The sequence below is a fragment of the Vipera berus genome, assembly GCF_964194415.1.
Source record: "Vipera berus genome assembly, chromosome: 1".
Classification (NCBI taxonomy): Eukaryota; Metazoa; Chordata; class Lepidosauria; order Squamata; family Viperidae; genus Vipera; species Vipera berus.
Window position 1 is genome coordinate 69,937,536 of NC_138202.1, and position 26,342 is coordinate 69,963,877.

Sequence of the window (26,342 nt, forward strand, 5' to 3'; positions counted from 1 at the left end):
GCCAAGTTTGAAGACCCTTTGGAATAAACCGTGGAGCAGAACGGGTGGCGATGAGTTGTTACGATCTTCCGCGTGAAAGGGGATCTTGGGGCCTTTCTTTCCCGAACGAAGCTTTCCCGTGAGTGACCTCCTTTGCTGCTGCCGTTAATAGAGGGAGGGAGCGGGAAGCTTAGGTAGCGAAGCGGCCCTTCCAGATATGGGACGCGGCTGCAAGCGCCAACTAGAAACAGCCCTTCCTGCCTTGCAGGTCAGTACGAAAATGCCCCTTTTTTGCCCCGTGAGCGAGGATCAGGCGTCATTCTTGGAATACCAGCAGGTTTTCCCTGTTTCTCGCCGCGAACGGAGAAAGAGAAGCCTACTCGGGCTCAGGGTTGCAACATAGCCTCGGATAAATGTTTGAGGCTATCCTGTTCTGTCTTTGATTCGTATTTCGAGAGGAGGGGATTCTTTGGCAGAGAGCTCTCTCCCAACACCCACTGACATGTGGCACTGCCTTACATAATACCGACAAGCCTTCTGGTAAGTCTGACGAAGGCTTATTTTGGAGAGATTGCAACCTTGCAAGGTGTACGGAGCAGAGCGCTTGTACTGAAATGTTGCAGGGAGTTCTTGTCGTCCTACAGTATTTCTTTGTAAAATCTGCAAGTGGCTTAAAGAAAACCTGCCATTTGAAATGCAGAATATAAGTTCACAAAACAAAATGTGCTAGAGATGGGCATTTCCCCACTTGCACTTTTTATAACGTATGTTCTGGCAACTTCTTTTCTTTGGGCAAGTAGGCATGCCATTCTCTTAATCTCAATCCCAACCTTTACCTACAGGAGTTTAAAGTCCCTTTTAGCTTTCCCAGTGTTAAAGTGGTGCATAAAGTGGTGCTTTCACTTTTAAAGAGGCAACAAGTAGTGTGGGTTGCATGAGTATAATCTCACATGCTTCACTCACCAGGGTCACAGTGACATCTGAGGTGGCCACTTTAGTAGGTATGGATAGCCTCCCCTCCCTGCCCCCCCCTTCCCAGTTTGTTTTCCAGAGGCATTCTGGCCTTGGGCAACAGGAGAATCCATTGTTTCAAATTGGGCTCTACTTGTTAAGTACTTGTTAGGCGCAGAGACCAAGAGCTGATTTGAGGGCTGAATGAGAGAGAGAGAGAAAAAAAAAATACAATTTCATGCTCTTTCATAGCATGACTCTCAGCTGTTGTTTGGGTTGCTTCTGAACAGTGGTTTAGTGCCCTTTTAGAACAGCACTAAACCTGTGTTTAAAAGCAACCCAACTCTTAGCTGATAATTGGGCTTCCTTTGAATTCACTTATACAAAACAAACACTTGCACAAAAGCAGAGCAAGTGTTGAGAGGTGTTTAAAATCACTGGGTTAGCAATCGATCAAGATTTGCCTCTTTCTCAAATTTAGTGCCATCCTATGTTAAGGAGAGGGGAGGGCAAGAAAGCTGGGCATACTTCCCATCTATGTCCTTAATGTGTCCTGTACACTGTCAGTATGGACTGCACTAATTTGCTGGCATATCTGTGACAGGTAAAGGACAGCTTTATTATGTGAAAGTTATTACAAGAGCAACCCACTCTGAACATACTTGATGCTTTAATTAGTTCCATGTGGCAGCTGCCTCACTGTGCCAAGTTTTTAATATAAGGAACTTCAGTATGCAGAGAAGCCTGCTTTTATCATGCTACTACTGAACCATAGGGCAGACTATTTGTAATAGTAGATAATATTCTTGGCTTCCGTGTTTAGTCCAGCATATTTCACTAGGCAAAGCAAGGGTTGTATTTGCACAACCTATTAGCCCATAATTAACAGAGCAATCTTCTTCTTCCTAACATTATTCCCATGCTATGGCAGGGTCCACTTGTTGGCAAAGCCGTTTCCATTTGGCTCAATCCAGGGCATCTTCTTTAATTAACTGAACAATATGCTAACCACATTGACTGGGTTTATATGACACACTGATTAGCCAGCTGCATTTTAGCATAGTACTTCTCTTAGCCAATTAACATTAGCCTGTGCAGTGGATCTATTAAATTATTGAAATATTCTAACCCAGCAATATGAAACTTTGTACCCCCTAAAATCATAAATGGATATTCTGTAACCCAGATGAATAAATAAATTTTTCCAGTAGGTTTAAGTTCAGACAAGAAAGAAGTATAACACTTCTAAGAATTAAATATTAATCTATATCACAAGATGTCTTAGAGGCTTTGCAGCATCATTAGTATCCATTGGGGCTTATGCAGACAAAGTAAGGAGCAAAGACAAACCAGTTTGAAATAATGTCCCATTCTGCCTGTGCAAAACTGATCATTTTTTTTAAAGTGACACACACACACACACACACACACGTTGCTAATGACCACTCTGGGAGGTCTCAACCCACACTTTGAGAACTTCTGTCCTAGCCCAATTTTCTGCTTCTTTAATAGAAAGAAATAAGCAAAGGTTTTAAGGACTGGTTGTTAAAAGCAGCTTCCATCATTCTCAGTCAGCATGGCATATGCATAATTCATTTTAATGGTACCTTCTAGCCACCTTATCCAAGATCGTGAGTTTGGCTAAACATAAACCTTTTTAAAAATAAAATACAGGCAATCCTCAACTTACAGTGGTTCATTTAGTGACATTTGAAGTAACAATGGCACTGAAAAAAGTGACATGATCATTTTTGCATGGGTACGTGACAAAATTCAGACACTTGGCAACTCACTCCTATTTATGACGGTTGCAGTGGTGTCCCAGGGTCACATGATGACCTTTTGTGATCTCCTACCAAGCAGAGTCAATGGGGAAGTCAGATTCACTTAACAACCGTGTTACTAACTTAGTTACAGTGATTCACTTAACTGTGGGAAGAAAGGTCGTAAAATGAGGCAAAACTCACGTAACAATTTTTTCGATTAGCAACAGAAATTTTGGGCTCAGTTGTGATCATAAATAGAGGATTATCTCTAAACTAGTTTGTTACAGTCACTCTTCTGTGTTCAGCCTTTGCATTGTAATTCTGTCAGATTTCTAAAATACAAGATTTGTCTTTGCTGGTCAAAGTACTATAACTGCATAACTGTGAGAGAGTTCCTACATGTCTTTAGAATCAGATACAGTTTTTGTATGGTTTGTATATTTCTGAATTTATATGCGTTTTGAATATTGTATAAAGATCAAATACTTTTTTAAAAAAAAGAATAGGAGTTTTTGACTCATTAGTAAACTGAATCAATAAATGTTAGACTGGATGTTTATATGTTTACTTTAGATTTCCAGTTGAAAACATAAATGAAACATGAAGTTAATATATATACCATTGAATTACTAATAGACTCAAGCAACATGTTGTCTATTAAGTATTTGACTGTAAAACTAGAAAATAAAATATGTGTAAAAAAAGAAAACAAATGAAACTTAAGTGTCATCAAATTAAAGAAAAATTGGAAGTAATATAACTTTATATACATGTATCAACCTTATGAACAAGTCATGTGTCTTTCAGTACAATAATTATATACACAAGGTCAGATTGTAACAGATACAAACCAAGGGAGACTAGGGTAAAATGTCCTTTTGACTTTAAATTTTACTCAATACAGTATTGCATTCTTGCACAGTATAACAGTACAAAAATCAGATTTCTTTCTTGGTACTTTTTTGCCTTGAGATCCTGTGTTATAAAAGAACAAATACATAGTGGCCAAAAGAAATAATATATGCTGGAATGCATTTTAGAGTTTAGTAATTCTTAACAGAAAACTTCAGCCACACCTTTTTGCAGATTGTGTGCTTTGGGTCATTGGCAGGACTTTCTTTCTTGCAAGGCAATGATCAAGAAAAATTCTGGCATGTTGCTCTGAGGCAGAGCACAGGCAATAGATGTGGTTTTTCCTACCATTTGCTCTTATCAGCTTGTTCAAAGTTACAAACAGATGGGCTGCTTTGCCTTTGGGAAAGAAAATATTTTAATGCATCGTAGAAAATCAGCTGGCTTGCATATAAGTCAAGGGTGTCAAACTGCTGGCCCAAGGGCCAGATGCGTCATTTCGAAACTGCACCCACCCCATTGCTGGCAATGGAAAAAAAGTCACGATACATCGCAACACGTCATGTGACGTTGCGAGGTACTTGCTTTGACCCTCAGGATAAGGTTTAGTGGCCATGTTTCCCTTGCAAGGTTATCCAAAGTTCTTTTAAAAATATATTGAATTTTTATACTAATGTAAATGGTATAAATAAGATCTATTATGTTGGGCTGTCTCAAGTGCTGGAAAGGTTTGGTGTAGTGGTTTAGGCAGCAGGCTAGAAAGCAGGAGACCTTGAGTTCAAGTCCTGCTTTAAAGCCAGCTGGGAGACTATGGGCCAATCCTTCTGTCTCAGTCCAACCCATCTCACAGGGTTGTTGTTGTAGAAAAAATAGGAGAAGGAAAGTGTGGTGGATATGTTCATTGTCATGAGTTATTTGTAAAAACAATAAAGATGGGATACTAAGTAAATAAATGGGTACTTATTATGGTTAGAATCAAATCCTTACCAGAATTTTAAAGATATTACTCTCAAATTGAGCTCACAAAGAAATATATTCAGGATTATCTTCATCCCATTTTCTTCCATTCCGTGCACAGCCAGTGATATGCCAATTAGTCATCCAATGGCATGTTTACAGTCCTCCCAGCTATTTCAAAATGGGCTGGGAGGCCTGCACTTTTCCTCTTACTCTTGACAGGATTTACTTGCCTACCTATCTACCTGCCCTTGAGAAAAAGAAAAAATTAAGTGGCACAAACTGGTTGGCACTTTTGCCCCCATTTCATTCCTTTTGTGGCTCCAAAATGGGTACAGAGATAGAATGAATAGAAAGTGTCCGTTTTTGTGGAGCCTTTCTAGATTTTTGCCAATAAAGCAGAGAGGTCAATTAAGCTCCTACCCGATTCAGCTGTTTGGAGAATGACTGACTTGGGCTAAAGGAGTCAAAGTACCGTAAGCTTTTTAGGGTTTCTTGACAGAGCTTGCCTATTCACAAAATGGCTGCCACAAGGGGTATTGGAGAGTTGCCATTCTTTTAGATGGCAAACTGTCATGGTTGCTATCTCCAACCTCTCAGAAAACTTTTCCAGATAGCTTTGACTTTCTTTTCTAGTTATGTGGGCATCCTTGCAAATGAAACACTCAGTTACAATTTCTCAACATATTTATTGTCTAAGAATACCTACAGGATTCCAAGGAGCCTAAAAGTATTATTGTAAATAAAGATAATACTCAAAGGTAACCCAAGTTGTGAATTCTTTTTTTTTAAAAGTTAAGTAGAAAACAGCATTTGGCAAAAGGAACTTGGTGGGGGAAATATTGAACATTGTCTATTTTGCTTAGAGATGTCAGTAGGATATCAAAGATTTTATTTTTCTACCTATTTATTTTTGGCTATAGACCAAAGAAATGTACCTTTCCTTGGACACAGTAGTTGTAGGCTAGCTAGGTGACTGTATCTTGTAAGACAAGTTTGGTCCCTTTAGCACTGCTGAAATGAAAGTGCTTTATGAGTGCAAAAATCCTACTTTATATGTGATCGTATGTCCCAAGGTAAGAAGAATCTGATCAAAAATAACGAACAGTTAAATCAAGGAGAGTTTTTGGTCAGGGCATTATTTCTATTCAGACTCTAAATTATGAAGTGGTACGTTTTGTTGTTCAGAACATTCATGCCTCTATGTGAAAAACTTCACTAAGCAGGTGCGATTGTAATTGAGGGCAAAGATCCAACTATCTACCAACATGGGTACATAGTGACCCATTTACGCTTGTTGATAAAGGGTGACTGTGTTGTGATATCATTTGAAATATCAAGTGGCATGGTAAGATAATGTTTAGCCCTAGGCTGAAATGCAGAGTTGGAGATCTTAAAAATAACAAAGGTGAACATATACAGGTTTTATTTGCTTTATGCTAGGTTTATGGGCCTCAAAAACCTGGCATAAAGCAAATTTGCATAAATTGAGACACTGAACGAATGGAAAAAAGGGATTATTGGTTATGGTGTCAAATTTTTATAAATTTTATAAATAATAAATTTTCAGAGCTTTATTTTTAAGCAATCCAGTACTAAAACAATTTTCCCCCTTGTTTTATGTTCAGTGTATTGTAAAGCCTTCCTTGCATTTTTTTTCTGCAACTAGATTTCTAATGTGTGTGATTACTATGGCAGATAAAGAGGTAGAAGGCACACAGCTCTACATTCCGTGTTACATTTAGCATAGTAAATTCACCCAGTTTTAAACCTTGTTCTAGGGCTGAGGAACCTTTACCAGCTTCACCAGACCATATTATGTCCAGCTTTATTTCTAGTATTAGAGAATCCTTTTCATTTGGGGTAAGGGGATTGCATAAGTTATGGATGGCTGTTTTGATGCCATAGTAACAGTAACAGCTATTGTAGGTACGGAAGTATGTGGGAGACAGGATGCATAACTAGAACAACTGCACAATATGATGCTAACTGTGTGAGTGAAGCAGAAAGGATTTTATTGCAAAATGTTTAATCAGTTTTGGCGGGAAGAATTCTTGGTATGTTTTCAATGTTTGGTGTAAATTGAATATGATGTCTTGGTACGATTGTGATTTCTTTATCCTGCATAAAGCAAAGGCTTGGATGAAAATCTGAATTTGGAGTCTAAAATACAGGAGCTAGCACTAAAATCTTCCTTGTGCTTGCAGTACTAAGGAAATCAGAAGGCTAATGTAGTTTCAGAATTTTGGAGATTATTGGACACATCACTCCAAATGGCAGAAGACAAGAGACTATGAATTCTGTTAGTTTGTATTTCCTGGATATTTTGTATAATAGAAATAATAGAACTGTTAGAATGCATGGAGGCACTTTGAAATCAGCTTTCTCCATAATCACACAAAGAAAAACACTTTTCCATTTAAGGATGTAACATTACCAGGTGCGACTATATAAATTTAGATCTTAGATTTCATTACAGTTTCTTACACTTCACCCACTGCTGTTATATGGCCATATGTCTTGTTTGTGGATCAGTACTACTGTATTGCGTTACAGAATAATACATTTTAAAATTAAAGTAATAAAATAAGCACCAGTAATTATGTGTATGCCTAGCTAGTTGTTGACTACAGAAGTTGGTTTGAAATAAAGACAAACAACATGGATATACCAGTAGACCACAGCTGGACCTGTTTGCTGTCAACATTATTTGCCTTTCTTGAAATGTTCATTTAAAGATCCCACGATTTAGTTTATCAGAATATGTTTGGAAAATATGAGGCACAATTATTTTCTTTCCAATTAACATGCTGCTAGAAAGAAGGAAGATGCCCTGAAATTTAGATATGATAAAACCGGCATATTGTTTAACTTATTTTTAATGTTTAGCATTTTTGGCTGAATGTAATGGCATAGAAGCCACTAATAGTTTACTGTTATCCTTTTAGGATAATTAAAAGGATGTAGCATTTTGAAATATTTATTCTTGTCTCCAAGATAGAAACCACCAGACTGGGGTGGAGGAAAAAATAAACGTATCAAGCCCTGGAAAACAGCCTTGGCAGATCTGTGAGGAGTCCTTTTGTATAATGGAACAAAAATGGGAATTGATGGTCATTTATAAAAAGATAAAGGTAATGGAATCCCTGCAGATTTTACTCCACTAAACATTACTGATTATAGAGGGTGGTGCTACTCTCTATTTCAAGGCCATTGAGCTGTCCAAAGTCATTTCCAGGGTTATGTGGCCAGCATGACATCATGGAGCGAGGTTACCTTCCCACCAAAGTGATACCTATTTATCTACTTGCAATTTGTATGCTTTTGAACTGCTAGGTTGGCAGGAGCTGGGACAAGGATGGGAGCTTACCCCATCATGTGGCGCTCAGGTCTTGAACCTGGGCTGCCGGCTTTTCAGCCAACAAGCCCAGAGTCAACCGCTGAGCCACCGGTGGTCGTTTATGTATGTGTAATTTAAAGTATCTTATATCTTTCCACGTCATGGAACCAATAACATGGCATTATACCCAGTAATGCACTGAGCGTTTGGCAATTAAGGTGCAGTCACATTGTGTTCGTATGTCTGCAAGTCAGTCTAAGGCACTGAAGTCAAGCACAAGCTGGGTTTGAGGTCAGCAGCAAGGAGACAAAGAACAAGAGGAAGGGCTTGTGTGCAGGCAAGATGAAAAGCATAAAGTGAGGAAATTGGTTTTTTTGGAAGGTGGGTTTGAGATACGAGGGAAATATCCATGTTTTTCCAGGGAATTTTTTAAAAAATATTTTCTAGGTTGACTCTCTCCTTGATCAGTTTCCATCTGTTAGTCTTTGTCTGGCATTCAGGTGCTTTGGAAAATAGGTTAACTTCCTCCCTCCCTCTCTCCAGCCCCTCAAATATTGGAACACTGCAGAAGTTGCAGGAGGCTGGTAGTCTGCTCAGAACACCTTTAACTTGGTGGTAGACAGCATGGATAGTTACAACATACCAGCACATCTCGACCTTAATTTGTGGCCACCAGAAATCTCACTTGATCAGATCCAAGCTAAAATGTCCAGCCATGTGTAGCACCTCCTTTTGCAGTTGCTCCAGGGGCACATTAAAGTAACTATAATGATCTAAGACTGCATTGTGCATCTCAAATGGAAATGTCTTGGACTGCTTTGGGTTGGACTGGAATTAACCTGGGTAAACTATTCTGCCATTGTGGTTGGCCCCAAGGTGACTGCAAAGTTTTCTGATCACAACCCTGCCCTGCTGTCCGGTGGGTATGATGGTTGGGGAGGCTCTATGAGAGGAGGGACCTGATAGCAGAGGGCGCTTCAGCACCTGACACTCCCAATCCACTGGCATCTCCAAGCATACTGATTGAGTTGGGAAACACACAGATAAAATACATGTTCCCTGACTTCAACCAGAGAGAAGTTGGAAGGACCAGAATTCTCCTTCTAGCCATTCAAGAGGGGAATGCTGTTAAAGTCGCAAGGAATCACTTTGGGCTGACAAAACAAAAATTGCAGAAGTAGGGAAAAGTCAAGAAATGGGATGTTGCAAGTGATACAGCAGTTGGATGATTGCTGGATGGGAAATAGCCATTACTGTGCATTTAAGAGCTCTAGATTAGCCAAAGACATTTGGAGAAATGTTTAAACATACACACATAAAAAACAAGATTGACAGTATGCAAAGTGCATCTTTTCAGAAAATTCAGCAGGCAAATTGTCTGAAGGAGGGGGAATCTAAATTAAAAAAGATATAACAAATCATATTGAAAGGAAAAAGATGCTTACAAAGTAAGAACTGTTTTCATTTTAAATTCATTGCCAGAAGTTACTAGGCTGAGGTAACATACAATAGGAATGGAAGAAGAAATGAATACTAATTTCATAATAAAACACCTGCAAGACTATAATCTGCGTAACTCAAGAGAGAATGCCAATAACAGTTAACTGTTCACTTACAAAGCCTGGCAAAAAGAAAGGAAATGCTTTATTTGCAGTGGCTAGGGTCATTTGCAAACCAGTTACCCTAGGAAAGGGAGACAAGAAATACTTGTTAGACTATATTCCAAGGTAGAGGCTCACCTCATCCCAATGAAAAAAAAAAGGCTAGAAAGGAGAAAGGATAATGATATGAGAATACACATGGGCCGGCAGATGGCATCTGTTTTCATTCTACTGGCATTTCTAATTTCATTTTAAATAATAGGGTTAATTGAATTGTGTGAACATCAATTTACTGTTTACTTGGTCAATGAACAAATGATCACCTTGGCTAGGAAAAGTCCTTTAAAATGTTGTTGCACATGAGACAAAGGAAAGGTGCTTAATTTATCAGCTAAAATGCTTTATAAGTTGAGTCTGTTCTCACTAAAATATCACAAAGAAAGGATATTATGTAAGTGAGAATGGAGGATTCCTTACGAAAGGTGTTCTCTGGAAAAATAAGACCTTCTGAATTAGCCTAGGCAGAAGGTAAAGCAAGAACTTCAAAGAGTTTCAATCACAAACACTGTGTAACCAAATGAAACTGAAGAATTGATCCAGAGACCGAGATACAGTTTGTTATTTAGGGGACCTAGCCAACGAACTAGAGTGCCAGCCATGTGAGAATCAGTGCAGGTGTGCATGTTGTATAAAGGCCAAAGGCACTAGGCCAATAAATGTGAAGAGATATGAAAAAGAGACAAAACATAAGGACTAAGCTTATAGCAACATACGTGTGCCAGTGCATGTTACTCTCATATTCAGAAATTATTACATAAGATACGCATTTTTCTACCGCTGAAGGGAAAGAGTCCTACTGGAAAAATTTAAAGAATATATGGCTCCAGTAATACATTGGGGAGAAAATCTCAAGTGTGTGTAGACAGTAGGGTGAATATGTACAAGGAACATGCAAATGTATGTAAAAGAGCAAGGAATTGTGCATAAAACGATAGTGGCTATTCTCCAGAACAGGATGGTATAGAACAGCGATGGCAAACCTTTTGGAGACCGAGTGCCCAAACTGCAACCCAAAACCCACTTATGTATTGGCGGGTGCCGGATGGGTGTGGACAATTGGGTGGGTGTGGCCAAATGGGTGGGCGTGGCCAAATGGGTGGGCGTGGCTGCGGTGGTAACGGCAGACTGGGTGGGACTAAAAAGTTCAATCAATCAATTCTAACTTTGCAAGGATTATCTGTATTTACCAAAGAAGCTTCCAGTGAAACCCATAAATGGAATGTATAAGAGCCACGGCACAGAAGGAAGCCCAGCCTAGGGCACATAATAAAACTGTTTCGTTGTAATGTATACAGTATGTACATGGGCCAAAAGAACAGAGAAACTAGTTGAACTATAGATGTGATGGTTGGATAATTAAAATATGCATTATTGCCTATCTTGATGAATAGAAAAAAAGAAAGTAATCATGAGAAGTCCAGTTTTGTTCACCACATCCAGGCAAACACTAAAGAGAGACCACAAGCTTTGAAGGGCAACCTCATCACATGTTCAGGAGTGAACTGTATGGCAGAGCCAAAAGGGGAAATTGAAACAGCACATCTAGAAGCTCTAAGAGGCCCAACATAGAGGTTCTACTACAAAGGCTATCCTGCAATGCCAAGAGGAAGCAAGTGGGGGAAAAGCCCACATAAAAGGGTATAAAAAGGATATTACTAAAAAGAGAAAATGGAGAAAGACTGTAGGTTATAGCACTACACAGAAGAATGACAAAGTGATGCAGATGAATTTTCAGGACCAAGTAGGATGCAGAATAGGGTGTCTAGCTTCATAAAATAAGCCTGATATACCAAGAAATGTAATAAAGATTGCAATATAGTTTTGGCATGAGAAATATTGTGAGAGTACAGCCCAACATAAAGGCAAGATATATATACAAGTAGATCACCTTGATACAAAGACTGATTTTGCATGAATAAATTAAGTAGTACATCTGTAGGCCCCTTGGATTTGAGGAAACAGGAAAGGAAGATCTAGTGTGCAAGTTTCAAGAGAGCATCTGGCTGAAGCAAGCATCTAGAGCAGGGGTGTCAAACTCAATTTCATTGAGGGCCGCATCAGCATTGCAGTTGCCCTCAGGGGGCCGGGTGGGTGTGGCCAGGGTGGGCATGGCCTACTGGGTGGGTGTGGCTAGAGTGCTTATGGCCTACTGGGTAGGCATGGCCAACTACATCGTTCGCATCAAGGGTGCCTATGGGGGCCTGAGCAGGAGTGGGACAGATCTGAGGGTCTCTGGCAGAAGGAGGGTCTCTGGGCCAGGGCCAAGGCAGTGGGGGCCATTCCCTCACTGTTTCCAGGATGGCTTCGCGGGCCACATGAAACCACTTCATGGGCCGGATCCGGCCCCCGGCCCTTGTGTTTGACATGTCTGATCTAGAGAATGAAAAACTGATACATCTGAACCAAATACATGTCAAGCATGCATTCATACAAGATAAGGCTAATCACTGTTTTTATGACTGGTTTGAAAATGAAGATGGATATACTGTACACTATCAGCTATCTAGTTGTAGGTATCTGTTACTAGAAGAAAGATAGCCAAGAAAATAGAAAGATAAGGAATCAAACAAATCTTATAGACACCAAATACCTCTTTGGGTAGAGCACAATGTTCAAGAAGAGACTTACCAAACTGAAATATTGCCCACCAGAAGAGATGCTGACAGATGCAATCACTAAGTCTAACGAGTTGCTGTAGCACAGGAGGCACAGCAGTGATTGAATGACAATTTTTGTACCTTCTTACAATGGTCCCTACCTGATTTCAGTGGTCCTTGATTGGCAGGAGTAAAGAGAACTGCACATGCATTTGGAGAGTCAGGAAGTAGAGGTTCCCACACAGTGGCGTTTAGCTACAATTAATTTGTTAAAAGTGAATGTGAGCCTCATAGACACCACTGATTGCATTGAATTTCTATCTATGATCTCTTGGTAATAAAACCCATTTAATTCACTGGGATTGAATAAACGGATATGGAAATAGCCTACATTATCTATCATAGTTAATCTTCTATTTACACCTGCAATTGAGCCTGCACTTTCGGTCCTAAGTCATGATAGTTTTAAAGTGGGTCATCACGTGATTGCACTCAGTTTTATAATCTTTTTTATGGCAGTTGTTAAGGATATGTGATGGTTGTAAAGTGAACATTGAGGTTGTTAAGTGAACCCATTATTTGCCATGGGGCATTTTTTGCCAGAAAACATAAGTAAATGCTGGTTTCTGGGGAAAAACACCATAAATTCTAGTCATATGACTGCACGACACTGCAAATGGCTGTAAATGCAGGTCAGTTGCTGAACGTCCATAATACAATCACATGACCATTGAGGGGTCCTGGATGTCAGAGCTTCAAATCTAGGTCATAAATCCCTTTTTTGGTATCTGTTGTAACTGAATCAATTGCTAAGCAACTGATCATGAGGATTACTTGTACCACTACAATAGTTCTTGCAACACATTCCCTAAAAAGTATGTTAAGCAATATAAAAATCTTGCTTCAGAAGTCTGAATAATATATCTATGTCACTAAACTTTGAAAACATATGTATTTTTGAAAAACTTTGTTAACACATTAAAAGCATCAATCTTTTATTATATTATTTTATTTTTTTTTTTTTTTTTTTTTATTGAAAAGTTTTAAAATACAATTTTCCCTTGAAAACCCCCCTTCCCCCTCCCTCCTCCCCCCCTACCTCCCCTCCTCCCCCCTCCCTCCTCCCCCCCCTACCTCCCCCCCTCCCCCCCCCTACTTCCCAGAGCTGAATACAAGGTATATATATATAAAAAAAAGCAAACCTAAGCAACCATATACTAACAACTATAAATTCTAAAATCCATCACTCTCTAGCTTATATAGGATAAAACAAACCTTAACAATATTAAACATATATATAAAAAAAAAAAAACTAGAATAAGAAAAGGACACTCTCTAGCTTATATAGAATGGAACAAACCTTAATAGTATTAAACATATATTAAAAACAAAAAAAAGGAAAAAGAAAAAAAAAAAAAACCCTTCTCAACCCTATACTTATCCTAAATAAACTCCATCCATTTTATCCATTCCATGATATAACATTCTTACAAATAGTTTTCCAAATTAACCAAGGATCCCAAATCAAAAAACTTTAAAGTCAACTCTTCTGTAATCGACCGGTCCTCTTCCCGTACCACATCTATAATTATTCCAAACACAACAAAAAAGGAAAAAAAAAAAAAAAAAATTGCAAACAAAACTTGAACTTTAATCCAAAAAAGCTCACCCTCTCCACAAAACCACCAAATATAGAAATATATTGCGTCTACACCCAAATCTTTTCCCCCCTCCCCTACTTGACTACTTGACTATATCGTAAAAGTTCCAAAGACTTCTGCGATTCCTGCTACTTTCTCTTCTTAGATCGTTTTGCAGCAGCACGCGTCACCCTCTGTTTTATAGATTCATCCAACGAGGTTGTATCTTGATCTCCTCCAACACCGTTGTCTTCTATCTGACCATCTTCGGCCTCTTGATGCACTCCTTCTCCAGATCCCTTTCCAGCTTCCAAAAGTGTTAATGGCGTTGCATTTAAAACATTATTGTAGAAATCACGCGCTTGCATCACAGTAACCAAACGGTACTTTTTACCTTCGTGCGTCACCATCAACCCCACTGGGATCTCCCATCTGAACCTTATATCTCGTTGCTTGAGCTCTTGCACAAGAAATGTAAAATCCTTCCTTCTCCTTAGAATCTTTGGAGGAATTTCTTTTAAGACCAAAACTTCTTGATTAGCAATCATAACTTTAGTATCATAAGCAGCTTGTATAACTTCATCTCTAATTTCCCTTTTTGCAAAATATACCACCACATCTCTAGGCAACTTCCTCTGTCTGGCAATCCATGAATTCACACGAAACACTTTGTCCATGCCTCCTTTTATTTCAGATGCTGGCTGTTTCAACACTATTTCAAAAGCCTCAGAAACCAGCTGCTTTAGATCTTCCTTAGTATTCTCCTTTAAGCCTCTAATTCTAATGGCAAACTGCATCTGGAAATATTCAGCAAGACACAGTTCCTTTTCCATTTTATTTTCATTCTCCAATACTTTTGCTTCTAATATAGCATTCTTTTGAGTCAAGTCTTCTAGCTTTTCCTCCAATTCTTCCACACACCGAGCCACTTTACACACTGAAGTCAAGATGTCTACCCTCATCGCTTTGAGCTTCTGTTCCATCCTCTCCTCCATTCTCTCCTCCAATTTCTCCAATTTCTCCTCCATCTGTGCAAATCTAATATTAATTGATTCCAAAATTACCTGGGTATGTTTTTCAAGAGCATCTTGTAAGTCCTTTGATGTCAATACATCAGGAGGATGCAGCGCCTGCAATAATGATTGTTGCACAGGAGAAGTTCCAGCACTCCGAAGAGTTTTAGGGGGTGGTTTAGCCGCCATCTTTTACCAAATATGACGCACTTTCACTTCAAATTTGTAATCCAAAAAAGTCCATCAAGCTGGAGAGTAAAACATAATAATCCTCTTTACCATTTCCTCTTGTATCGCTCTGCCTGCTCCTTTAAATCATAGTCATTCCTTCAGGCAGGGGTGGTCGCAGACGGCTGGCTCTGCTCCAAGAATCAGGAGCAGAGGCGACGGCCAGCTGGGAGCAGCCCAGGCTACGGGGGAGTTCAATCCTTCAGCCGCCCAAGCCATAAGCTCAGGCGGCCCTGGAGAACTCTACCCCTACCTGGGGGCTCGCCCCCTCCTCTTCTCCCGAGGAGGGGGCTTCGGATTCGCCCGAACAGCTGATCGGCGCTGTTTCGGGCGAAAAAAACAACAGCTGAGCCGCGGGCAGCCCGGGAAGGCTCCCTCCGTCGCCGCGGAGCCACCGGAAGTCCTATTATATTATTTTATTAACTACATTTTTTTAAGAGCTAGACTCTGGTAGTGAATAAGGATTGGGCCAAAGAGAATAGGCCTTGATTTCTCTGTCATTTTTATTGTTTCATCTCCTCCTTCATTTCTTTACACTGCAAGGAATCCAGCCATTTAGTTTTGACATAACTTAACTGATCATTTTCAGAGAACACTTAAATTTAGGCTGAAGGACACACAAAATTAAGCCAAGGACAAAAGATTGCCTGCTTCTGTTTTAGCAGAGGACTTAAGTGCTGTGCTGCAAATTTGAAATGGAGAATAGTTGCAAAATCTTGCAAAAATGTTTCCTGTCTCTGCTCTTCCCCCTCAAGTGACCTCTGCAGTAGCCTGATTGCCTTAGAGAATTACTGTTATTTTAATGGAAAGTGTTGGGGGGAAAAAAGTGGGGGGAATAGAATCAAAGTGAGGTACATTTCTAATCTGCCATTTCTTTAAAAATTAAGTGAAAGAAACTACTGCACTTACTGCAATGGTAATACAAATAGTCCTTGACTTAAAAACCACAATTAAGTCCAAAATTTCTGTTGATGAACAAGAGTTAAGTGAGTTTTGCCCCATTTTATGACCTTTCTGGCCATAATTGTTAAGTGAATCACGGCAAACGTTTAGTTAGTAACACCATTATTAAGTGAATCTAACTTCGCCATTGACTTTGCTAGTCAGGTCAAAAAAGTTGATCACATGATTTCGGGACATTGCAGCTGTCTTAAATACATGTCAATTGCCAAGTGTCCAAATTTTGATTATGTGACCATGGGGATGCTGCAGCAGTTGTCTGAAAAAGGATCATAAGTCACTTTTTTCAGTGCCTTTATAACTTTGAACAGTCACTAAACGAATGGTTGGAAGTCAAGGACTCCCATCATTTTTGAGTTGTAGCATGCACTCGTTTACAATCCCTTTGACTCACAGAGCTGTTTGGAGATTTCTTCTAGAGTCCAGGTGAAAATGGATTTTCTAACTATTCCTTTAACATTTGCAAAGAGGATTTTGTGTTTGGGAGAGAAACTGGGACAGTTGACTCTCAAATATTGTTGAATTATAAAACACTCAGATTCCTTTTCTTGAGAGAAGCAATAAAAGTTCATGGGGGAGAGTGGTAAGGCATTACTGTAGTAATTTATACTTTCCCCTCCTTGTGGCTTCTGTTAGTCCTTCTAACTCAGCCTCTCTTGAGAGTTTTGAGTGCATGGGCTGCCGTCACACAACTCACCGAAGTAATGAAGACCAATGAATTCCTTTAGGGAATACAGTAAATGCCAAGGCTTGGTAACACAAATCAAAAGTCAGATCATACACCTTACCATATAACCACTCATTACACTTCAAGTAGTAAGAGAGGGAAATAAGCCCAAAGCTTTGAGAATGAAAATAATACGTGGGTAGGTTCATCAAATAAGCTGAGATTGCCCTTTGCTGATATAGAATTAGAATAGAATAGAGCTGGAAGGGACCTTGGAGCTCTTCTAGTTCAGCCCCCTGCTCAAACAGGAGGACCTATCTCAGGGGTGTCAAACTCAATTTCATTGAGGGCCGCATCAGCATTGCGGTTGCCCTCAAGGGGCCGGGTGGGTGTGGCCAGGGTGGGCGTGGCCTACTGGGTGGGCGTGGCTAGAGTGCGTATGGCCTACTGGGTGGGCGTGGCCAGCTCTACATCGTTCGCATCAAGGGTGCCTATGGGGGCCTGGGCAGGAGTGGGACAGATCTGAGGGTCTCTGGCAGAAGGAGGGTCTCTGGGCCGGGGCCAAGGCAGTGGGGGCCGTTCCCTCACTGTTTCCAGGATGGCTTCGCGGGCCGCATGAAACCACTTCGCGGGCCGGATCCGGCCCCCGGGCCTTGTGTTTGACATGTCTGACCTATACCATCTCAGACAAGTGACTGTCCAGTCTCTTCTTAAAAACCTCCAGGGATGGAGCACCTACAATTTCTGGAGGCAAGCTATTCCATTGGTTAATTGTCCTCACTGTCAAGAAGTTTCTCCTTAATTCTAGGTTGCTTCTCTCTTTTTTCAGTTTCCAACCATTGTTTCTCATCCTTCCCTCTGGTGCTTTGGTGAATAACGTGACCCCCTCTTCTTTGTGGCAGCCCCTCAAATACTAGAATACTGCTATCATGACTCCCCTATTTCTTCTCTTCTTTAGACTAGCCAAGCTCAAGTCCCGCAGCCTTTCTTTGTATGTTTTAGTCTCTAGGCCTTTGACCATCTTAGTTGCTCTTCTCTTATTTTTTCCAAACTCTCAACATCTGTTCTGTGATATGGTGACTAAAATTGGCTGCAGTATTCCAGGTGTGGTCTTAACTAGGGTTTTATAGAGCGGTACTAATACTTCGTGTGATCTTGATTCTATGCCTCTGTTTATACAACAACCCAGGATTGTATTAGCTTTTTTTGCTGCTGCTGCACACTGCTGGCTCATAGTCAAGTGATCATCCACTATCTCAGTTACTGTTTTTGAGCCAGGTCTTGCCCAGCCTGTACTTGTACCTTTGATTTTTCCTGCCTAAATGTAAAACTACTTTTCTCCACATTGAAACTCATTTTGTTGGATAGGGTCCATTGTTCAAGTTTGTTCAGATCTTTTTGGATCCTGAGTTTGTCTTCTGGGGTGTTGGCTACTCCTGTCAGTTTGGTGTCATCTGATGAGTTCCCTTTCAATTTCCTCATCTTTTATGAGGATATTGAAGAGTACTAGGCCTAAGACGGAACCTTGTGGTACTCCACTGCTTACCTCTGTCCATGTGGATGTGGTGCCATTGAGGACTACTTGTTGGGTATGGTTTGCCAGCTAGCTACAGATCCATCTGGTGGTGATGTTGTCTACTCCAGAGTTTTTCAACCTTTCCACCCATTGTACCACTTTTAGGATATGGCAACATCTGAGTATCACCAGTCGCCTCGCAAGGTGTCAAAAACTTGATGACCAAAAAAAAAAGGAAAAACGTGATGAAGTACAGGTAGTCCTCGACTTACAACGGTTCACTTAGTGACTGTTTGAAGTTACAATGGCACTGGAAAAAGTGCCCCCCAAGCCACAGCCGAGCAAGACACCTGCCTGCCCGCCCGGCGGCGCTCTTCCTCCTGTCCGAGGTTTTCATTGTTGCGAGCATTTCTGTTGAGGATTGGCAGCGGGGGTGGGGTGGGGGGTGTTTGGTTTTTAGTCCCCCCGTCTGCTGGGGGGTTGCAGCAGGTTTTGGTCACTTCACATGACCCTGGGACACTGTGACTGTCATAAATATGAATCAGTTGCCAAGCATCTGAATAACCCTGCAACATTCCAGCTGATCGGCGCTTCTGGGCTCAGCAAACATGCCGGGATCATTGCCGAGTTCCAGCTGGAGCCTGGCGCTGATCCTGGCGCTTCTGCTGAGCCCTGACAGCCCTGAAGAAGCGTCGATCAGCTGGAAAGCGGCACTGATCCTGGCGCTTCCGCTGAGCCCTGACAGCCCCGAAGAAGCGCTGATCCTGGCACTTTCGCTGAGCCCTGACAGCCCTGCAGCTCCAGCCATCTCTTGCTCAGGCTTTTGTGGTGCTGCCACCAGTTCAGCTCATTCCCCTCCCCCACTACTTTTCTAGGATGGTCGCGTACCACCTGCCAGGTGCCAATGTACCACAGGTGGTACCCGTACCACTGGTTGAAAAGCCCTGGTCTACTGTATTCCACCTTTTTCTAGCTTACCAAGGAGTAGGTTGTAGTCTACTTTATCAAATGCCTTACTAAAATCTAAGTATACTACGTCCACAGCATTTCACTGGTCTATTAGTTTAGTCACTTTGTTGAAGAATGAAATAAGATTGGCTTGGCATGATCTGTTTTTAACAAACCCATGCTGGCTACTAGTTATGACTTTGTTTGCTTCTAGTTGTTTGCAGATCTATTTTTTATTATCTTTTCTAGGATTGTCCCAGGTATTGAAGTTAAACTGATTGGTCTGTAGTTTACTGGGTCCATTTTTTCCCCCTTTTCTTGAAGTTGGGAATCACATTGGCCCTTTTCCAATCCTCAGGTAATTCCCCGGTGCTCCAGGATTTATGAAAGATATGTGGTGCAATGGTTCTGAGATAACATCTGCCAGCTCCTTCAGAACTCTGGGATGTAATTTGTCGGGACCCAGTGATATATACTCATTGAGGTTGGATAGGTGTTCTCTTACCATTTTCTTGCTTATTTTAATTTTTGTTTCTAGTTTGTCTTTTGCAGTGGTTTTTTTGGTGTGTTATCTTTGGAGAGGAAAAATGTGTCAACTCATGCTGAATAAAAAACCGGTGTTTCTATTTAATGGAATGCATTTTATTTGTGAAAGTTCTCTCCAGCATCCTTTTTTCCCATTAATATTTTGCACTTTGTGCCAATGACTTGGTTCTGGAGGCTTCCTTTTTATTTTTGCATTGAAAAATAAAACTAACCAAGAGTCCTACTTTTTTTAAAAAAAAAACATTTTCTGCAGTCCTTGTTCCTGTAAAATTCCAGCTTGATTGCTTTGTAAGAATGAAAGGAAGGAAATAATTTTTTTTCTGTGCTGACAGCTGATATTGTAAATTATAATAGATCTGGAAAGATACAGGTGCTTGTGGTTGCCTGTAAGTAAATAATTATCACATAATTGCTATTTTCACTAAAAGCAAACCGATTTTCATACTAGTTTTTTTCTAACATGTCCCTGGACTAAGTATTATTTCAGTAGGCATGGAACCTGTCACTGGGTTGCCTCATTCATTTCACTTACTGGGAGGTTGGAAGCAGTGGCTTTGATCCAACCAAAGCTTGTCTTCAAATACTAATTCTACTGTCGAAAAGATTTTCCAGGTTTATTTTATTCATGCTGTGAACATGTAAGTTCTTGCATACATTAAGAATATGGAAATCGTTTAAGCACTTGTTCCTATTTCTTGAATTGTGGATTTTCTCTGCCTAAAAACCGCACTATTGTACTTGGTTAGGCAACCTTCAGGAGGGTTGATTTCTATCGGTTGCTTTTTTTTTAATGTGCAGGCTTCTGAAGTTTGCATAACTCAATACTTCTAAATAATTATATCGTAATTAACTTGGACTACATGATCCGGATTCTACTCTTTGGCTTAATAACTTCTGAAAGGATAGTCATATAAGAACAAAAGTAAGAAAGATTTTAAAGATGAACATTTTTCTTATTAAGCTTTTAGGTATTTTCTGTACTCACAATTGATTTCCAAGTGGGCCATTCTGTATCAACTACTTCTAATTCACTGACCTCAACTGTTTGCGTGGCAGCTTACCCCCCCCCCCTTTTGGCATAGAGGTAGTGCTTGATTTATGACAATTTTGGTCATCAGTAAAGGCACATGATTGGACTTGATTTTCTGATTATTTTTCTGATTATTGTAACAGTGAGTCACCGAGGTCATTAAATGAACCATGTAGTCGTTAAACAAATTCATTCTTCCAAATGAGCATTTTTTTACAAAAATTTGCAATCATGACCACAGAATGCCACAACTGGTTGTAAATGCAAGCCAGTTGCTAAGCACAAAATAGTCTCGTGACTGCATGGTGGAGGACAGTTGTATCTTTGAGGATGGATCATAAGTAGCTTTTTTGAAGTCTGTTGTAATTTCAAATGGTTGTTAAATGACAGTCATAAACTGAGGACCACCTGAGATCCCACAGATCCCTAGCCTTTTAGCCTCTCCCTACCCTTTTAGCCTTGAAAACCTGGCTTTTCCCACAAGTGTTGGGAAACAATAAGGTTGGAATCCATTAATGTTGGTGGATGTGTGGGATATGTGTTGGTTTTGGGATGCCAAGTTTTTTTGTGAAGGTTTTCAATGTTGTTTGTAAGCTACCCAAGATTATGTTGCTTAAAGTGGATGGTTACATAAGTCTTTTAAATAAATGTTTTGTCATCAGCCCAAAGGATCTCTTGCTGAATCTATTCAAATTCCATTATTTGCAATAATAGCACAACTATGCAAGTATTTTGTTATGGGGAGAATCTGTGGTCACTAGGAGTCAAAAATGACTTGATGGCACATAATCAAATCAGTCCAGGTATTAGCCAATGTACTGGAAACTATCAGTGATCCACTGGTAATAAAAATTATCTAGTGCCCTTCAGATTTGTGGAACTACACTCCGTTTTCCAGCTGATATGTACAGTATTATATACTGGCTGCCAGGTTGTTTAGTATTCCCCAATCTGGTGCCCTCCAGATGGGCTGGCATTGCAATTTGGCCAGTTTGGCCTAATGCTTAAGGCACCAGGTTAGAAACTGGGAGACTGGAAGTTCTAGTCCTGCCTTGGGCATGAAAGCCAGCTGGATAATTTTAAACCAGTTATTCTCTCAGCCCAACTCACTTCACAAGGTTGTTTTGAGGGAAAATAAAAGGAGGAAGGAGTAGTATGCATGTTCACTGCTTCTAGTTACTTCTAAAGTAATAAAGGGATAAAAATCAAGCTCAACCAACCTCACAGGGTTGTTGTTGTGGGGAAAAGAGGAAGGTAGATATATTGGATTTGTTCACTGCCTTGAGTTATTAGTAAAAATAATAAAGGCGGGACATAAATAAATAAAAAATATCCCAATTTTTCCATTAAAATTACTATAAATTGTGGTCTTAAGGCATCTGGAGGATAACTGGCTTGGAGAAGATAGTTTCAAATGGTAAATTCAAATTCAAAGCTGCTCTGATCTCTTCTAACTTGCAGAGTTTATTGGAGTTGCATAATTTGAAGGCTCCAGTACTTAATTTATTTGAGATTTCTTCAGTACAGGAAGCCAGGTGCTTGGCACTTATATTTGGGTTTTTTCCAAGCAGAGGAATGTGGGGAATGCAAATGCAAGATAGTACACGACAGTACTTTCTTCCTCAAGAGTTTTCTGGGCTGCTTTGTTTTCCCTAGCCCAGGAGTAGGCAACCTTGGCTCTTTTAAGACTCATGGACTTCAACTCCCAGAATTCCTGAGCCAGCGATGCTGGCTCAGGAATTCTGGGAGTTGAAGTCCACAAGTCGTAAAAGAGCCAAGGTTGCCTACCTCTGCCCTAGCCAAAATCAGCACTATTTTGTTCTGAAAGTTCCGTGTCTTCTGCTTCCTCACTTGCAGCATTTGTTCTTTTCTGGTACTGGGCTGCTTGCAGCAGCAATCTCGCCGCGACCTGTGCACGATGCAAACAGAAGTTTCGGAGTGGGTGGAAGAGAGAAAATGCAAAAGATTAAGGCACCAGGCAAAAGAAGAGGGCTAGAACTCAAACCACTTAATCGTGGCAGATACAAATAGCTTTCTTTTATACCTCTCATTAAAAAAACACACTGAAACTGTTGCACAATGACTCATTGCAAGGCCGCTAGGAGGAGGCCTTACGCTCGAACTTGCACTTAAAATATTCACTCAAAATTACGATCCCGTCCCATTCCTTGCATATATTTTTTTTCCTCTCTCCACTCCCTCCGTTTGCATTTTCCTAGGTCGGCATGTCTAAAAAAAATATTTCCAAAGAATACCAGTTTATAGAAAATGTGGCATTTTTTTCCGAGGAGCAGCTGGTTCCCTATAAACTAAATGCAAATCTGTGATAGTATCGTTTCGTGCGAGATTAATAAACTGAGCTCTCCGTGCATCTGCCTTTGCAACTGAGTTACGCTCCGCCACAAGACGGCCCTCGCAGTGGGCTAATGCCTCCTTAAGTAACACCAGCTGCCTGCAATTAGTGCAGGTTCGAATCCCACCAGGCTCAAGGTTGACTCAGCCTTCCATCCTTCCGAGGTAGGTAAAATGAGGACCCAGATTGTTGGGGGCAATAAGCTGTAATAATGCCGCTTGGGGGGGGGGGGCGAAAGCCCTACTAAGCAGGCATATACATAGAATGAAGGCTATTGCTAAGCACATTGATTTGTGCTGTAGATTGTAAGCCGCCCTGAGTCTTCGAAGAAGGGCGGGATATAAATGGGATTAAAATAAAATAAATAATAAAGCTCTCGTTTCCTTGGGGATGAAACTGCGCCTCGTCGGAATGTAATCCACACGTTTTACGCGGCTAACCCGAAAAGGGAGTTTGCTGGTTTCCCGTTCTCTTTTTCGCTCTCCCGATTCCCTTCGCAAGCCCGAGTTTTCAACTGTCGATAGTTGCTCTGATTTGTGTCCTTGCCTCCGGCGCCTTCCGAGTGCGCACGAGTTACTGGCAAAGCTTCTGGGTCCGCAAGAAGAAATCGGGAGTAAAAGTATCTTCCAGTACGGAGAAAGTCAGCGCTCTTCCCGGCAGAGCAAGCGTTTCCAGTAACGTGATCAAGCTCTTCCCTCTGACCTTGTTGGTCGGTTGGAGATGGGAAATGTGCGCCAGAGCAACTGGATCCCTCCGGCCAGCCAAACATAACAGCAGTCGAGGATGGTGGCCAAGCGGGCAGGCGCGCTCTCGCTCGCACACCCAAACTCTTAAGCAGGGGTCTTCAAACTTGGCCCTTTTATGACTTGTGGACTTCAACTCCCAGAATTCCTCAGCCAGCTTTGCTGGCTGAGGAATTCTGGGAGTTGAAGTCCACAAGTCATAAAAGGGCCAAGTTTGAAGACCCCTGCTCTTAAGAGTTACTTGCACGGCTTTGCTGGCTGAGGAATTCTGGGAGTTGAAGTCCACAAGTCATAAAAGGGCCAAGTTTGAAGACCCCCTGCTCTTAAGAGTTACTTGCACGGCTATTAAAACAGAAAGAAAAGAGGAGAAAAAAAACTTTCTTCGCCTAATATGGTAACAGGAAATGGGCGTGACTTCGGCCTGTTGTAGGGTGGGGAAGCCTGAACAGCAGGCAGTTGTGCTGATGAAGTAGAAGAGCTGGTTTTACTTCTGTTGCAGAGCCTATGTGCGTTTTCTCCCCCCCCCCTTCTTTCGACAGGCGGCTGCTCCAGTTTCCTTACTTGAGAATTGTGCAATCTCTTGCTATCAGAAGGGAAGGAGAGGGGGGGGGAAGGGAAAAAAAAAGAGATCCAGCTTCCTCTGCTGCTTGCAGTTGTTTGCCGCCTTCGTCGCTACAGTTCTCCACTTCGGGCCCCCCCGCCCCTTCTGTTTCCCAAGCTGTGATCTCAAATCTGTGACTCAGAGACTTGCAATCCTGACACCGCAAAGTGCGGTTGGAGGGAGAAGGCGACTGACTATAGCACCGGGGCTTTCGCTCGGAGCAGGTACACTGCAGGGACTCTGCGCAGGAAGCAAATTGAGCGAGAGAGAGAGAGGAGAGCCGCTGCAAGCGATACTCGCAGACGCCAGTTGCCCCCCCCTCCCCTCCCCTCCCCCCAAAACTTTCTGGTTGCTTTTCAAGTAGAGCTCGCTTGGCATTTGGTTGGTTGCCGGGATTTTTTATTTATTTATTTATTTTTATTTATTTTGCCTGCGGATTAGGATCTACGAGAGGACTGAAGGAAAGAGAAGATGGGGGAACTAACCTTTTAATCTGCTTCAGGGAAATACGGAGGTAAGTGGAGCTTTCTGCCTCTCGCCTCCCCCTCCCCCTCCCCCCCCCCGGGAAGAAACCGCATCGCGCGTGGGGTCGGTGCTTTTTGCAGCTCCGACCGATTTTGCAAAAAGGAGCAGCGGCGGGGGAGGCGTCGAGAGCTCGGGCGAACTTTTTTGTTGGCTTTCCGGTGTCTTTTCAATCGCCTGCACGAATGAATGCGTGGCGTGGCTCTTGTTTGTGCAGCGAAGCGTTCCGGCCGAGCGAGTAGGCAGTCGCGGAAAGGAAGGCTCTTCCCTTCCGAACCGGGAAATGAGATACGTGCCTGCGGAGTTCCACTTAAAGAGGCGCCTGGCAGTTAGTTGCGGGGGAGAAAAAGACCCTTCGAATTGCCTCGGCTTCTTCCGATCGTCGCATACTTCCTGTTGAAGGGCGTCACAGTTCCCAGTCGCTGCTACTTTGCGCGCCCCCCCCCCTCACACTCATTTTAATCCTGTGGGTTTTAAAATCTGATTAAGGCGGATAACAGGGAAGGAATAGCTTAAGATACGTTTTGTGTCGGTAGTAAACCGGGTGTAATATTTCCTCTTTCAATTCCTCCCTCCTTGGGTTGTGTCGGGTTGTTTTTTTTTTCCTTCTTCCCCCTAGTTACCGGTTGACACTGTTTTGCAGAAAATAAGGGGACAGTACGCTTCTCCGCAGCCCATCACCGTGGGACTTCTGCAGATCGCTCCTACTTGTCGATCCGTTTTGTGACGAGAGACACGAGAAGACTCCTTGTATATGGTTCTTGTGTGTCTGTCTCGGGATGGTAGATGCTTTCCACGTGTGAGAAAGGGCATCCCTTTTTGAGTGTCTTAAGTGCATAAACTACATATAGTACACGAATGCTCTGAGTGAAGATCACATTGTTATCTCCCCCCCCTTTTCTCTCTGCATGAATTTATTTGTGCCCAGAAATGTAAAGAGGTGAAAAAAGGAATGCGTGCAAAGCCCAGGAAGGATGTGTGTAGAAGCTCAGGTGATTGTTGGAACCCTGATCTCATCTTGCTTGAGAGGCTGAGGGGTTGCAGCAGTGGCAGTAATGTTGAAAGGTATGTGTAATCAAAGTCACAGTGACTTCCCAGGGCGTGTGGCTGGAGTTGTAACTGGTGACATCATCCAAGCTCTTCTAGTTCCTGTGGAAATCAATTGGAGCTTTGCTATTAAGTAGAGGAGTGTAATTGGCCCCTGCAACTTGGAGCATGACATCCTGGTACACCTGCCTTTTGGCTTGGAGCTGGGCAACATCAATCTCCTTCCTGGTGACCTGAGAGTCAAGGTGAATTCATAGGCTATTATTGTACAGACACTAACTTCTTTGCCTAAAGAAGGATGTGTTGTGTCACAGGATGTTCCATGTTTGTTCATGTGGGACTCTCAGTCTCACAGCACCTGAACTGATTGCAGTTCTCTCTATGCATAGCTGTGAGGGTACTTTTCTCTCTGCTTGTTACTAGTT

The 26,342-nt window shown here is 41.6% G+C and overlaps 1 protein-coding gene across 4 annotated transcripts in view; it reads left to right on the plus strand.

Annotated features, from left to right (window-relative positions):
* MIDEAS (mitotic deacetylase associated SANT domain protein) overlaps positions 1-26,342 on the plus strand; it is a 93,022-nt gene that overhangs the window by 676 nt on the left and 66,004 nt on the right. For 2 of the 4 annotated variants that reach the window (XM_081313993.1, XM_081313996.1), the window contains exon 2: positions 7,503-7,639. The exons of 1 other annotated variant lie outside the window; for it this stretch is intronic. The gene's annotated coding sequence lies outside the window, so the exon portion shown is untranslated. Of the gene's footprint in view, positions 1-7,502; positions 7,640-24,542; positions 24,863-26,342 lie in introns of those variants that run through there. One more of the 4 variants, XM_081313994.1, reaches the window with a different exon arrangement.